Source organism: Rutidosis leptorrhynchoides, chromosome 3, assembly GCF_046630445.1.
Source record: "Rutidosis leptorrhynchoides isolate AG116_Rl617_1_P2 chromosome 3, CSIRO_AGI_Rlap_v1, whole genome shotgun sequence".
NCBI lineage: Eukaryota > Viridiplantae > Streptophyta > Magnoliopsida > Asterales > Asteraceae > Rutidosis > Rutidosis leptorrhynchoides.
The window spans coordinates 180,118,319-180,133,904 of NC_092335.1; positions in this window are offsets into that span (position 1 = coordinate 180,118,319).

Consider the following 15,586-nt stretch of genomic DNA (forward strand, 5'->3'; position numbering starts at 1 on the left):
TAAGACCCGTTTATTCATACGATATGTAGAGCACATGCGATGTATAACGGATATATATGTAGATGTATGTACGTGTTATATATACATAAATAGCGTACGATGGGTTTAACGAGATATTATTCGAATTGTGACGTGAAGTTATGAAGTACGTGAATGCATGCAAGAGAATATATATACGTATGCATGTACATGAGAATATATATATGTGTATATGTAGGTTCATATGAGTGCATGAGAATATGTACGTATATATGTATGGATAGATAATGAAAGCGTTCAAGAATGTAAACGATATGTGTATATATGTATATAAGTTTAGATTATATAGGCGAAGTATATATGTATGTTTATGCATGTACGTTGCATGCATGTATATAGAGGGTTCGAGGATGATCGAAGGGAGGTTATACGTGTTCTAAAGTGTATGTGTGTTGCGTGAATGAAGAGAACAAAGCGTGTACGATTGGAAGGGTGTTAGTAAGCGAAAAATGGACATAACCCACACTAGGTCGCGGCGCGGACTAGTGGGATCGCGGCGCGGTATTGCACTCGAAGCAAGATCAGACGGCATGCAAACAAGACCACCAGACTGTAGTGACCCGAACTTTTCCATGTTTATTTATATTAAATGAAATTGATATTTACATGATTAAGTGTTTCCAACATGTTAAGCATTCAAACTTGTTAAGACTTGATTAATTGAAATAGGTTTCATATAGACAATTGACCACCCAAGTTGACCGGTGATTCACGAACGTTAAAACTTGTAAAAACTATATTATGACATATATATGATTATATATATAGTTAACATGATATTATGATAAGTAAGTATCTCATTAGGTATTTTAACAATGAGTTATATACATAAAATTGAGTTTATTGAATTAAGAAACTCGAAACGATATATATAACGATTATCGTTATAACAACGTCTTACTAAATACATATGAATCATATTAAGATATTGATACACTATGTTTAATAATGATAAATGATAAGTAAACATGTCATTATGTATATTAACAATGAACTACATATGTAAAAACAAGACTATTAACTTAAGGATTTCGAAACGAGACATATATGTAACGATTATCGTTGTAACAACATTTAAATGTGTATATATCATATTAAGATATAGTAATATATCATAATATCATGATAATATAATAATTTAACATCTCATTAGATATAATAAACATTGGGTTAACAACATTTAACAAGATCGTTAACTTAAATGTTTCAAATCAACATTTACATGTAACGACTAACGATGACTTAACGACTCAGTTAAAATGTATATACATGTAGTGTTTTAATATGTATTCATATACTTTTGAAAGACTTCAAGACACTTATCAAAATACTTCTACTTAACAAACATGCTTACAATTACATCCTCGTTCAGTTTCATCAACAATTCTACTCGTATGCACCCGTATTCGTACTCGTACAATACACAGCTTTTAGATGTATATACTATTGGTATATACACTCCAATGATCAGCTCTTAGCAGCCCATGTGAGTCACCTAACACATGTGGGAACTATCATTTGACAACTAGCATGAAATATCTCATAAAATTACAAAAATATGAGTAATCATTCATGACTTATTTACATGAAAACAAAATTACACATCCTTTATATCTAATCCATATACCAACGACCAAAAACACCTACAAACACTTTTATTCTTCAATTTTCTTCATCTAAGTGATCTCTCTCAAGTTCTATCTTCAAGTTCTAAGTGTTCTTCATAAATTCTATAAGTTCTAGTTTCATAAAATCAAGAATACTTCCAAGTTTGCTAGCTTACTTCCAATCTTGTAAAGTGATCATCCAACTTCAAGAAATCTTTCTTATTTACAGTAAGATATCTTTCTAATACAAGGTAATACTCATATTCAAACTTTAATTCAATTTCTATAACTATAACAATCTTATTTCGAGTGGAAATCTTACTTGAACTTGTTTTCGTGTTATGATTCTGCTTCAAGAACTTTCAAGCCATCCAAGGATCCATTGAAGCTAGATCTATTTTTCTCATTTCCAGTAGGTTTATCCACAAAACCTGAGGTATTAATGATGTTCATAACATCATTCGATTCATATATATAAAACTACCTTATTCGAAGGTTTAAACTTGAAATCACTAGAACATAGTTTAGTTAATTCTAAACTTGTTCGCAAACAAAAGTTAATCCTTCTAACTTGACTTTTAAAATCAACTAAACACATGTTCTATATCTATATGATATGCTAACTTAATGATTTAAAACCGAAAAACACGAAAAACACCGTAAAACTGGATATACGCCGTTGTAGTAACACCGCAGGCTGTTTTGGGTTAGTTAATTAAAAACTATGATAAACTTTGATTTAAAAGTTGTTCTTCTGGGAAAATGATTTTTCTTATGAACATGAAACTATATCCAAAAATCATGGTTAAACTCAAAGTGGAAGTATGTTTTCCAAAATGGTCATCTAGACGTCGTTCTTTCGACTGAAATGACTACCTTTACAAAAACGACTTGTAACCTGTAATTCCGACTATAAACTTATACTATTTCTGTATAGATTCATAAACTTAAGTTCAATATTAAACCATAGCAATTGGATTCACTCAAAACGGATTTAAAACGAAGATGTTATGGGTAAAACAAGATTGGTTATTTTTGTTTGTTGTAGCTACGTGAAAATTGGTAACAAATCTATATTAATCATATCATAGCTAACTTATATTGTATTATACATGTATTATAATATATTATGTAATCTTGGGATACCATAGACACGTATGCAAATGTTTTGACATATCATATCGACCCATCTATATATATTATTTGGAATAACCATAGACACTCTATATGCAGTAATGTTGGAGTTAGCTATACAGGGTTGAGGTTGATTCCAAAAATATATATAGTTTGAGTTGTGATCTAGCCTGAGACGTGTATACACTGGGTCATGGATTGATTCAAGATAATATATATCGATTTATTTCTGTACATCTAATTATGAATAACTAGTTGTAGGTTACTAACAAGGACAGCTGACTTAATAAACTTAAAACAGTAAAACGTATTAAAAATGTTGTAAATATATTTTGAACATACTTTGATATATATGTTCATATTTATTATAGGTTCGTGAATCGACTAGTGGCCAAGTCTTACATCCCGACGAAGTAAAAATCTGTGAAAGTGAGTTATAGTCCCACTTTTAAAATCTAATATTTTGGGATGAGAATACATGCAGTTTTATAAATGTTTTATGAAATAGACACAAGTAAATGAAACTACATTATATGGGTGAATGATCGAAGCCGAATATGCCCCTTTTGCTTGGTAGCCTAAGAATTAGTAAACCGATCTACTAATTGACGCGAATCCTAAAGATAGATCTATTGGGCCTAACGAACCCCATCCAAAGTACAGGATGCTTTAGTACTTCGAATTTGTTTTTATCATGTCCGAAGGATTTTCCGGAATGATAGGGGATATTCTTATATGCATCTTGTTAATGTCGGTTACCAGGTGTTCACCATATGAATGATTTTTATCTCTATGTACGGGATGTATATTGAAATATGAAATCTTGTGGTCTATTATTATGATTTGATAATATATATGTTAAACCTATAACTCACCAACATTTTTTGTTGACGTTTTAAGCATGTTTATTCTCAGGTGATTATTAAGAGCTTCCGCTGTTGCATACTAAAATAAGGACAAGATTTGGAGTCCATGCTTGTATGATATTATGTAAAAACTGCATTCAAGAAACTTATTTTTGATGTAATATATTCTTATTGTAAACCATTATGTAATGGTCGTGTGTAAACGGTATATTTTAGATTATCATTATTTGATAATCTACGTAATGCTTTTTAAACCTTTATAGATAAAATAAAGGTTATGGTTGCTTTAAAAATTAATGCAGTCTTTGAAAAACGTCTCATATAGAGGTCAAAACCTCGCGACGAAATCAATTAATATGTAACGTTTATAATCAATATGAACGGGACATTTCACAGACCACGTAGTTAGCCGCGGCGCGGACCAGGGTGGTCGCGGCGCGATTGTTCAGGTGAGCTGGTTCCGGATTTTTGCAATTTTAAAGGGAAAGTGAGGGTATTTTGGTCTTTTGTGTATGTGACAGATTATATCCCCAAATCTGGTCCATTCATTTCATTTTCTTATTTTCTTTTCCTTTTTCTTCTCCATTTTCTCTCATTTCCTTCAAAACCCCAATTGATTCAAAGTGTGATTTGGAAGGGAAGAAGTGGGATTCAATCTTTGGAGCAAGAACAAACGTCGTTCTCCTCGTCCTTATCTACGATTTGATATTAGCGGTAAGCTCTAATTCCGAATTTTATTTTCGTGTTCATCATCTAAATTTAGGGCTTTCGATTGTGAGTTCATAAATGGAACCCAACTAGTTGTTAATGAAGATGATAACTAGGATTCGGGTTTATAAGTGATGAAGGTGGGTTTTGGGTTTGGTGAACAAGTTTAAACATGTAGGACATGCTAAGGGTGAGTAATCACTAATATTAACGATTATTGAAGTATTGAAAGCCATTTGTGTTCATTTGTTTGACTAATTTTGAATAAAGTCAAAATTAGGGTTTGTTGGTGATTTCGATTCGATTGTCATTTGTGTAAGGTTTATAAACTTAAAATGAGTTAAGTTAAAGTTTAAACTTGAGTTAATGGCGTTTTGAAGTCAAAACTAGCAAATTGTGAGATGTTGACTTTTTAAGGGTCAATGGGTTTGTTGGGGTTAGTAGATGGGTTTTGATCCGTTATTGGTGGGTTAGGGTTAGATGACGATTTTGTTCATAGTTTTTGGTGTAAATCACTAGATTATAAATGTGTAGGTGCATAGATGTACATAAGAACATGTTAGTTGGTCGAAAATGGGTGTTGACTTTGATTTAGTGTCAAACTAAGATTTGAGTCAAGTTTTGGTGAATAAAGTATGTAAATACTTGGTTTAAGTATAAATTGGTGTTTTGGAAATATAATCACTATCCGTTAGTGATTTTGGGCGTTTTTGGGACTTATGTTAAATGGGTGGATTTTGGTTGGGTCGAATTTTGTAAGGACACTAATTTTGGATTAAATGGATGTCAAACGCTTTTGTAAAGTGTTAAATGACGTTTTTGAATGTAATTAATCGTTTAAGGTGATTTTGGGTTAAAATAGTATTTTAACAATAAGTCAAACGTGGTCAAATGCAATATGGGTCAATGTTGCACGTGTTTGGGTTTTGGTACAAATGACATTTGAAATGATTACTATCTAAGTAGTAATTTAGTGTTAAGACCTAGGTTGGTCTAACTGGTGTAACGTATAAATCGGGTTAAATTGTACTTGTAGAGTGGGTTTGAATTACCACCCGAAATGGTAATTGGTTTGTGTCCATTAGGCGTTAAATGGGTGGGTTTTGGCGAGCAAGGTTTGATCCCTCGGCTAAGGGAATGTTTATTTCGGGTTCCCTTTTAGAGAATGTGTATTTATGTGTATATTGTATCTATATGTGTATTATAGGTAAAAGCTTGCTCGGTTGCGTTTGGATGCGAATTACATACATGACTTGTGCGAACATTTCAAGGTGAGTGGAATAATTATATATGTATGTATATGATTTATTTGCTTGTAGGGTATGGGTTAAAGTTCGATGTTGACGATACCATATCCTAGAGTATATTTTTTGTTTTGATGAGGGTTTAAGTTCGATGTTGACAATACCTCATGTATGATTTAAAGTTCGATGTTGACGAAGCCATACCACTATTGTAGTGACATTCGATGATGGTTAAATTTCGATATTGACAATACCTCATATGTGGGTTTAAGTTCGATGTTCACGATACCACATTAATTCATTCGATGAGGGTTTAAGTTCGATGTTGATGATACCTCATATGTAGGATTAAGTTCGATGTTGATGATACCACATTAATTGGGACGGATGGGAATTAAGTTCAATGTTGACGATACCATTCGTTGGGCTAGCCTTGAGTACTATTGGATGTTGTGAACATCAATGTTTTATGTGTTGTAGTGTAGCATATTATATTATTCGTGTTATATGCTATTGTTGGGCTAGCTTATATTATCAGAGTTTTAGCGTTATACTTTGCGACGGTATGCTAATTTGAAATGCTAGCGTGTATGAGGTAACTGTGTAAGTGATTGCAAGTAAGTGGGTTATATATGTATGTGTATAATTATTGCATTCACTAAGCTTTATGCTTACCCCTCTCGTTGTTTACCTTTTTACAGGTATTGTAATTGTGAAGCTAACTGATGAAACATGACTGGGAACTTCGAAATCAACAGATTTAACTCACACAATGGCGGAATTAGTGAATCACACCCTCTAGTGAATATGAAATGCTTTTTGGGATTAATTAAGTCAAACCACAACAATGGATGTGTGATTAGATTAACACCTAGAACTATTATTCACCTCTTGAGTGATTTGGGTTGAGAGAGAATCGGACAGGTTACCAGATCTGAGTGATGTGTGTCTAATGAGAGGCTGAACCTAAAATGAAGAACATGAACACTTATATACCCCTGCTGTTGAGTCAACCGCGCGAGCCAGTTCTCACTCGTACGAGTGGGCTGACTCAGTCGTACGGTTGATCACTCACTCGTGTATGTGTAAACATATTAGGTTTGTGACTCAGCTCAGCACACTCGTGCGTATGAGCTTGTCATCCGTATGGGTGAGGCTTCACTTGTACGTCTGACTGAGTCTAATATAGTCAAACTTCCTTATCGCGTTCCTGCAGTACCTGTAACCACATATAAACACAGATAGGATAACAACGAGCGATCATGGTAACACATAAACTGAAGTACTAATCACAAACGTAGGATAGATGTCTAAGGAGTTACAGGAAAATGCATCAACAACTCCCCCTAGGACCTAGAACATCGATTACAATAAAGTAAACGTTCATGAAATACATATAATTCCAAAAGTAACATCAGTTTAACATCAAAACATATCCAGATTCTCTCTCTCTCTCTCTCACAAAAATACATCATCAAAAACAAAATACAAACTAGCAACACAGTATCAGACAGAATTCAGTTGGCATGAGATTGGTTGGAGCTTTGAGCATCATTATCTCTGTTGAGGTAGGCATGGTAGACATCGATCACACATTGATATCTCATAGCTTCCTCTTTTCTATCATCTCTGAACGTAATATGATGGCGGTGAAGTGTCTCTACATCAAATCTCGACAAGTTCCTCAGCTACATAGAATCCAGAATCCTTACATTGTTGAACTGTATGCTTCCATCATCTTTCTCAATTGCAGTCAGGATCACTGCTTCCTCCCACAACTCATCATAGAACCACCATCTGATGTTTTTGCAAATGTCTTTGGGTAAGGGTATCAAGGGAGATTGTTTCATGTACTTAAGCTGGACGGAACTTAACAACACGAACAGGTCCACCTTTCGAATTCAACTTTGTCTGGTGCATGGAGAACCTGGCGGCTGTTGACTTGAAGATATCCCACTTCCCTGTTTTGTACTCAAATATGAGTTTTCTTTGAAACCATCTGGAAAGATCACTATCCTCAGCATTCAACATCTTCAGCTTCGCAAGTTGCATGATCTCAAAGTAAGGTAGAGTTTTGAAGTGACTCAGTCTTGCCATGTAATCAACTCCTCCTACTCTTTTGATCGCAAAACAATTGATCTCCTTGAAGTAAACCCAGCTCAATATTTTACCCTTGGCATACTTCTTGGTTCTCTTCCCTTTTTCATAGAAACTAACAAAATTTTGCTCGAGTTCTGGTTTATTCATCTGATCAGGGTTAACAACGTTATGTTTCCACCAACTTTGATGAATCTCGTCTTCTTCAACGTTTCTATTCATTTTAACCCTGTCACATTCGAACCACTTCTTAATCTCATTCCATCCCTCGACCTTAGCTTGCTCGGCTCAGAGTTTCTTCTTCTTTAGTTCAGTTTCATTTCTTTCTTTCTCAAAGAGCAGTTTCTCATGTCAGATTCTCTTATTCCTTTCCATCAAAACATCAACTTCTTTGATTTGCTCCTTGTATACCTTCCTCGCCTTTTCTAATTCAATCAACTTCTTCGTTTTCACCTCACTACTCAAATTGAAAAAGTCACTTAAAGTATTGAGTGACGGATTCGAGTAGGGCTCGAGCGAAGGTATTACAATCTCAACTTCTTCTTCTTCTTCTTCTTCTTCTTCTTCTTCTTCTTCTTCTTCTTCTTCTTCTTCTTCTTCTTCTTCTTCTTCTTCTTCTTCTTCTTCTTCTTCTTCTTCTTCTTCTTCTTCTTCTTCTTCTTCTTCTTCTTCTTCTTCTTCTTCTTCTTCTTCTTCTTCTTCTTCTTCTTCTTCTTCTTCTTCACTCTCAGATTCTATCACCAGTTCATCTTCGGATTCAATAATCACAACCTCTTTCACATTACTTTTACCGACAGAATCTTCACTCTTTTCATCCTCAAACAAATTATCAAAATCACTTAAATCGATATTTTGGATTGATTCGGGAGGGACTTCAGCAGCTAGCTCTTCTAATGGAGCCTTGTTTTCAGCTTCAACTGTCTCTACATCCTCTGTATCATTATCACTGTCTCTACATCCTATTCTATTGGGAAATCACTTGGTGGAATGTCCCCCTTTTCTGCATCATTAAAAACATTTGAATAATTCATATAATATTCAGCAGTAAAGACCTCACCATATTCATTAAAACTTCGAATAGGTATCACTAACGGGTATCCAAAAGAGGGTCCTCCAGTGCCAGTGTCTTCTTCATCTTTTTCGTCACCACCCAAATCAGAGGAATACTCTTCTCCTCCATCCGTTATCAACTTGGTTTTACCAGAAGTGAGTTGTTTAATCTTATCATTCAACTCCTTCAACTTCTCTTCATTCTCAGTTTTAATTTCAACAATCTGTTTCTTCAGTTTCTCAATCTTTCCTTTCTGAAGATTCACACATTTCCACAAATTCTTATTATCTGCCACTAACAACTCAATCTTCACCTTACTCGCCTTCTTTTCCTAAACGGCTTGATTTTCAAGATTCGTAATCTTAGTGATCAATGACAACAGAAGATTTTGTTGTGTCTTGAATTCGGATGGAGTAACCTGAGGCGTTGTAACAGCAGACCTCGGTGAGGTAACAGCGGCTCTAGCATCCTTCATGAAACCGGAAGTTTGTCTTTGAATCTGTTGCCTTGAACCTCCATGAGTTGATCTCTGTGGTGAGTCATTATGCTGTTTGGTTCTCCTCTCCTTCTTTTTAGGTTGCCCAGAAGACATGGGTTCTTTCCCTTTCCTCTTCCTATGAATCAAACTAATATCCTCTTCAGTCTCTTCATCATCATCACCATCATTATCATCATCACTGTTTCCTCCTTGAGCTTCACCAGCAGCTCTCTGATTATCATCATCATCATCTTCTTCTTCTTCTTCTTCTTCTTCTTCTTCTTCCTCATCAGTAACTTCATAGTTAGAATCTAAATCATCGTTTCTCCAAGCATTACCAGATGGACATCTATAGTTCTCCTTGATAAGATGGCAAACAAGCTTTCTCTTGAAATCAGGTTTCAGTCCCTCATTTCGAGTTTGTTCCATACTTTGAAATGTCACAACATTCATTGGACGTAGCGGAATGATGTCATGTTCAAGCTTTGGTAAGTCTGGTGCAGCGTCATTGATTATCAACTGAAGAAAACGGGCGTAGATAAGATATATCTGTGTAGAACTGAAGTGATTAGCTTTGAAGAAATAGAAAACAAATCTAGAGAAATCATAAGGAGCCTTTAGGACGAGTGCAATAAACATGCTTTGCACTTTCTCATTCAGCTTATCAAAACCAACTTTTCATCCACTCAAGCAGTGCATCAACACATGAGCAAGATATCGATACTGCGGAGGCAGAAGTGTCTTCATCAGTTCAGAATTACTAGCTAGGTAACCAGAGTATCCACATCTCTTGAAGCATCTGTGGATTCTTTCTCAATTAATTGTCATGTGGGAGCAGTTCTCATCGTTAAAGCCTAGGATCCTCCTAATCACAGTCTTAGAAACAACAATCTTGTGCCCTTGAACATTACTAACCAGCTTAGCTTCATCCTCTGACACATCAAGCACTACATTTCTCCAGAATTCCCTTTGGTGGCTATAGTAGGCTGTATACTGAGTAGAAATGGCAGTATGGATCCTTGATCATTTAAGAAAATCAACAATCTCTACAAAGTGGTCTCCTCTCTCAAGAGTAGTGTCGTAGAGAGCAACTTGGTTGTTCTGATCACCTATCTCTAAGATAATCTCGGGTTGAACAGGTGGGTTGACGGGATTAACCTGAGGATTCTGTCCTTGCTCCCCCTGAGCTTCTTGATTAACAACCAGAATATTAGCTTGTGGTTCTGCCATTGGTAGTATCTTAACAAACTAAAACATCAACAGAAAAGTTAGAAACAGTAATCATATATCATAAATTATCAAAGCATTTGCAACAAAGTGTCATAAGCTCATAAACAGGACAAACGTGCGAGTGGCACTGTCACACGTGCGGCTAAGAGGTTAGTCGTGCGAGTAACATAGTCACTCGTGTCACTATTGACACGTTTGAGCAGTAACATAGTTTCAGACAAGGTACACGGTTGAGGCAACATGGAGAAGCGAGTGAGTCAACCGTATGGTGACTCGTGCGGTTAAGCACACGTGCCAGCTTAGTCAAACCAGTGAGCATCTAAATAAACACTAAGTGATATCAAACGAGTGGGCTCAGATGTTCACACGGTTAAGCCTTAACCATGCACTGACTCGTGCGAATCATGTCCCACGCGCGCGAGTGAGGGTCACTCGTGCATGTCTGATGAAACCAATATTTAATGCTATTTTTAAATCAATGGGATTACATGTTTGAGTGTTTTAGAGGCCGATTTACATCAGGATAGTAAGCTTAGGTACCGTTTAACTCAAAACAACATCAAACAAACATCAAAACACACTGCAATCATACAAAATTCGACTTAATACCCACTAGGGTTTGGAAACATTCAAACACCAAATTAAGCAAGTAAAACTCGATGAAATTGTACCTAGTTAGTGGTGCTGTGATCGGCTATTGATGCTTATCAAAACCTACGGCGGAAAACGTGATTGGTGAAGATCGAATTTTGAGAGAAAAATGATGTGGGCGTGCAAGTGTGAGCGACTGTGCTCAGCACCCCATATTTATACTCTCGTGCTCAACCATGCAGTTAAGCACATGATTCACCTTCCAACCACGTGCCTCACAGTCACTCATGCGTGTTACCCAGAAGTCTTTGGACAAGTCTAGAACAGGGTCATCCGTACGGTTAACCTTAATCGTGTGATAACTCGTACGGTTCACACTTCAAACGTGAGAGTGAGCCACTTAGGCAAATTCAAATTTTCATAAACTTAGGATTTCTACTCATTTGTCAATATTAGAGCTAACTAGCACCTTCAATTTGAGTCATAAATCACTAATCTATCAAGAAATGAACACTAACACTTAGGCAGTCCAAACATCTTAACCAAAACGAGGTTATTACTCTAAACATTCTATTTCACATGAGTAAGTCCTATAGTGTGACGACCCGGAAATTTCCGACCAAATTTAAACTTAATCTTTATATAATTCCGACTTGATAAGCAATGAATTTTAATAAATCTTGAACCTCCGGAAAGAGTTTTACACAAGCTTTTGGTCACCCTTTTTTCTGACGAATCACGAACGTCATAACTTGATTTAATTGTTTAATTGTTTAATTATTGTGTATATATATGGATTTATATATATTTAACTTGAAAATATGATAATTAAATATCTCATTAAGTATATTAACAAAGTATTATATATAATTTTCATACTACTAATTTAAAGAGTTTTTGAACAATATATATGTTACTATTTAAACGATGTAATTAACTTATGTTAAAATATATTTACATATAATGTATTACGAGTGTAAATACATCCTTACAAGTATTGAATACACTTTATAATATACCAATACATATAAAGGATAACTAATCTAATCTTTCTAACTTAACTCTAATAACACTTATTTATATGTATTATGATGTTATATTAATTTAATATAAGAACTTATAACTTGTACATATGAAGAACACCTTGAAACTTAACATATATCTTTTAATCTCCATTCGGTAAAAAGCAGGCTGTTTTGGGTTGGGAATTAAAAACCTATCTTAGACTTTGAGTTCGAGGCTAAGACTTTGGAAATATGTTAATATATGTAAATAAGACTTCCGGTATGTTTTTCATAATTTTAGACAAAGTGGAAGTATTTTATCAAAAATCATATATTGGGTGGATGCCGGGATTTTTCCAAATCTGTCCACCGACACAAAAAGAGGGTAAAGCTCTAAAAATTACTACTTGGGATGAACTTTTTGAATTGGTTATTTAAAATTTACTTTTTAATGAATCCATAGTAATTTGATTCACTTTAAACGGAGTTGTAATGAATATTTGGCGAGCAAAACAAAATCTGCTAAAATTAACGTTGTATGGAAGAAATTTATATTATAAAAACTATATTAACCATATCCTTGTTAAATTTTCCAATATCCTATAAATATTTGGATATGTTATCAGTAGTATAACAAAATATTATAATCTTGGTTAATTCTGTGATTGTATATATGTATAATAATAATCTTGGTACGTCCTAACACAATAAGTATACAATACGTTTTGATAAATCTTAAAACAATACGTACACAATACGTCTTAGTTAATTCTAAGACAATACGTATACAATACGTCTCTGGGTTGATGCAAAGACAATACGTATACAATACGTCGTGGGGTAATTCTGAGATTTTATATATATATATATATATATATATATATATATATATATATATATATATATATATATATATGTATGTATATATATATACCGATTATTGGACTGTTGGACTTTTTGAACTATTTTGGACTACTAACAAAGGACTACTAACAATGGACTACTAACATAAAATGTTAAAAATTATTATATAAGTATTCTATGAACTTGCTTTATTTTATTCATATGTCGTATTATTATCTGAATCGATATTATTGTTATAGGTTCGTGAATAAAAGGACGACGGTCATATTTTTAATAAGTTGAAAACTTATTACTAATATACTTTTACTACTGTGAGTATATAGTCCCATTTTTAAACTCTAAAAATATTTTGGAATGAGAATACATGCATTTTATGTTTTACGCCATAGACACAAGTACTTAAAATATATTCTACGTTGAGTTGTACCACTTTGCATATCTTCCCTAATAGCTTGGTAACTAATATTTACATGTTGTAAGAACATGTATACGCGAATCCTATTGATAGATCTATCGGGTTTGACAACCCCAACCGGGCTAGTCGCTCTAGTATCGTAAACGGTTGCATAGTACTTCATTTTTACTATACTTGGTACAGTGTAGGGAGATTTCATAATAAAGGGAATATGCCACATTAATGTTTAAGTATGGTTACCGAAGCGCTCAACAACTTATAGAATACTTTTATACACTTGCGAGTGTACATATATTTATAACTATGAAATCTTGTGGTCTATATTTATATCGATGCTAAACCTATATATCTCACCAACCTTTGTGTTGACTGTTTAAGCATGTTTATTCTCAGGTCCTTAAGAAAGTCTTCCGCTGTTGCATTATCTGAGCAAGCTGTGCATGGAGTCTCATGCTTTGGTTTAAATAAAGTGTTGCATTCAATAAAACCTTTGTCATGTATTATATTCGACTGTTACGTCACGTGTGTAGTATTTGGAAACCGATGTATTTTGGGGAATATTTCTTAAATAATCGCCCACTTATTTAAAACATGCATTATGTATAATAATGGTGTGTTTTTTTAGAAACGAATGCAATATTTTCTAAAACGTATCATATATAGGTTAAATACCTCGCTATGGGACCAATGAATAACGTACCACGTTTATAGTAATATGGACGGGTCCTTTCAGTTGGTACCAGAGCGGTGGTCTTAACGAACCAGGTCTTGCATTAGTGTGTCTAACGGATAGTTATTAAGATGCATTAGTGAGTCTGGACTTCGACCTTAGCTGCATGTCAAAAGTTTTGCTTATCATTTCTAGTCGGAAATCATCTGCTTACATCTGCTTATCACCCTTAGAAAATTACCTGCTTATTATTCTTAGTCTAGACACATCTTACTACATTGATTACATAAATAGTGTATAGACAAAGTTCATATTTTAGCGTATATGCTAATTCATATCTTAGCGTATCTGTTACTGTAAACTTTGCCTAACATATTCCGTAAATTCCTCCGTAATCTGTGAAATCTTTTGCTCTATATATATAGATATTCTATGTAATTAGAATACCATCCGATAGCCGAAAATCATTTCATATCGAAAAATCCTTTATTCAATCGTACGAAATGGAACTCTCCACTAGTTCAAGTCCCTCAAATTCCGATATGGAATTTCACTCGAGCTCCGAAAGCAGTGTGACCGGAATGGATCAACCAATTAGCCATCATCTATTTTGGATGATTTGGGGATGGGTTCGTAGTCTACTTAATCATTGGAGACAAGAAGAAGTTGATCCCTTCCATCCACCACATTGCCCTCTTGGTGAAGGACATGAGGCACTTACCGGCGAACCCGTTCGTAACACCATTTTCTCTCTCCTTTCCAGGATATGCCGCAACGAGTATAATATTACTAATATTATTGAGGCTATCTGACCTTTACTCCGTATCTTGCATGGTGAATTATTTAGTAAAAAAAAAAAATTACTGTCATGAAAAGCAAATCTTCATTAGCAAGTGCATCCTACATCATTTCATTCCCTTTATCGAGCTCTTGACCTCTCTTTTTATTCAAGAAACTTTATGTAGTGACCCGAACTTTTCCATATTTATATATATTAAATGAAATTGTTATTTACATGATTAAGTGTTTCCAACATGTTAAGCAATCAAACTTGTTAAGACTTGATTAATTGAAATAGGTTTCATATAGACAATTGACTACCCAAGTTGACCGGTGATTCACGAATGTTAAAACTTGTAAAAACTATACGATGACATATATATCGTTATATATATAGTTAACATGATATTATGATAAGTAAACGTATCATTAAGTATATTAACAATGAACTACATATGTAAAAACAAGACTACTAACTTAATGATTTTGAAACGAGACATATATGTAACGATTATCGTTGTAATGACATTTAATGTATATATATCATATTAAGAGATATTCGTACATCATAATATCATGATAATATAATAATTTAAAATCTCTTTTGATATTATAAACATTGGGTTTACAACATTTAACAAGATCGTTAACTTAAAGGTTTCAAAACAACACTTACATGTAACGACTAACGATGACTTAACGACTAAGTTAAAATGTATATACATGTAGTGTTTTAATATGTATTCATACTGTCATAACCCGACCTTAACCATAAGGAAGAATACAATACCATATGATTTCATCGCGA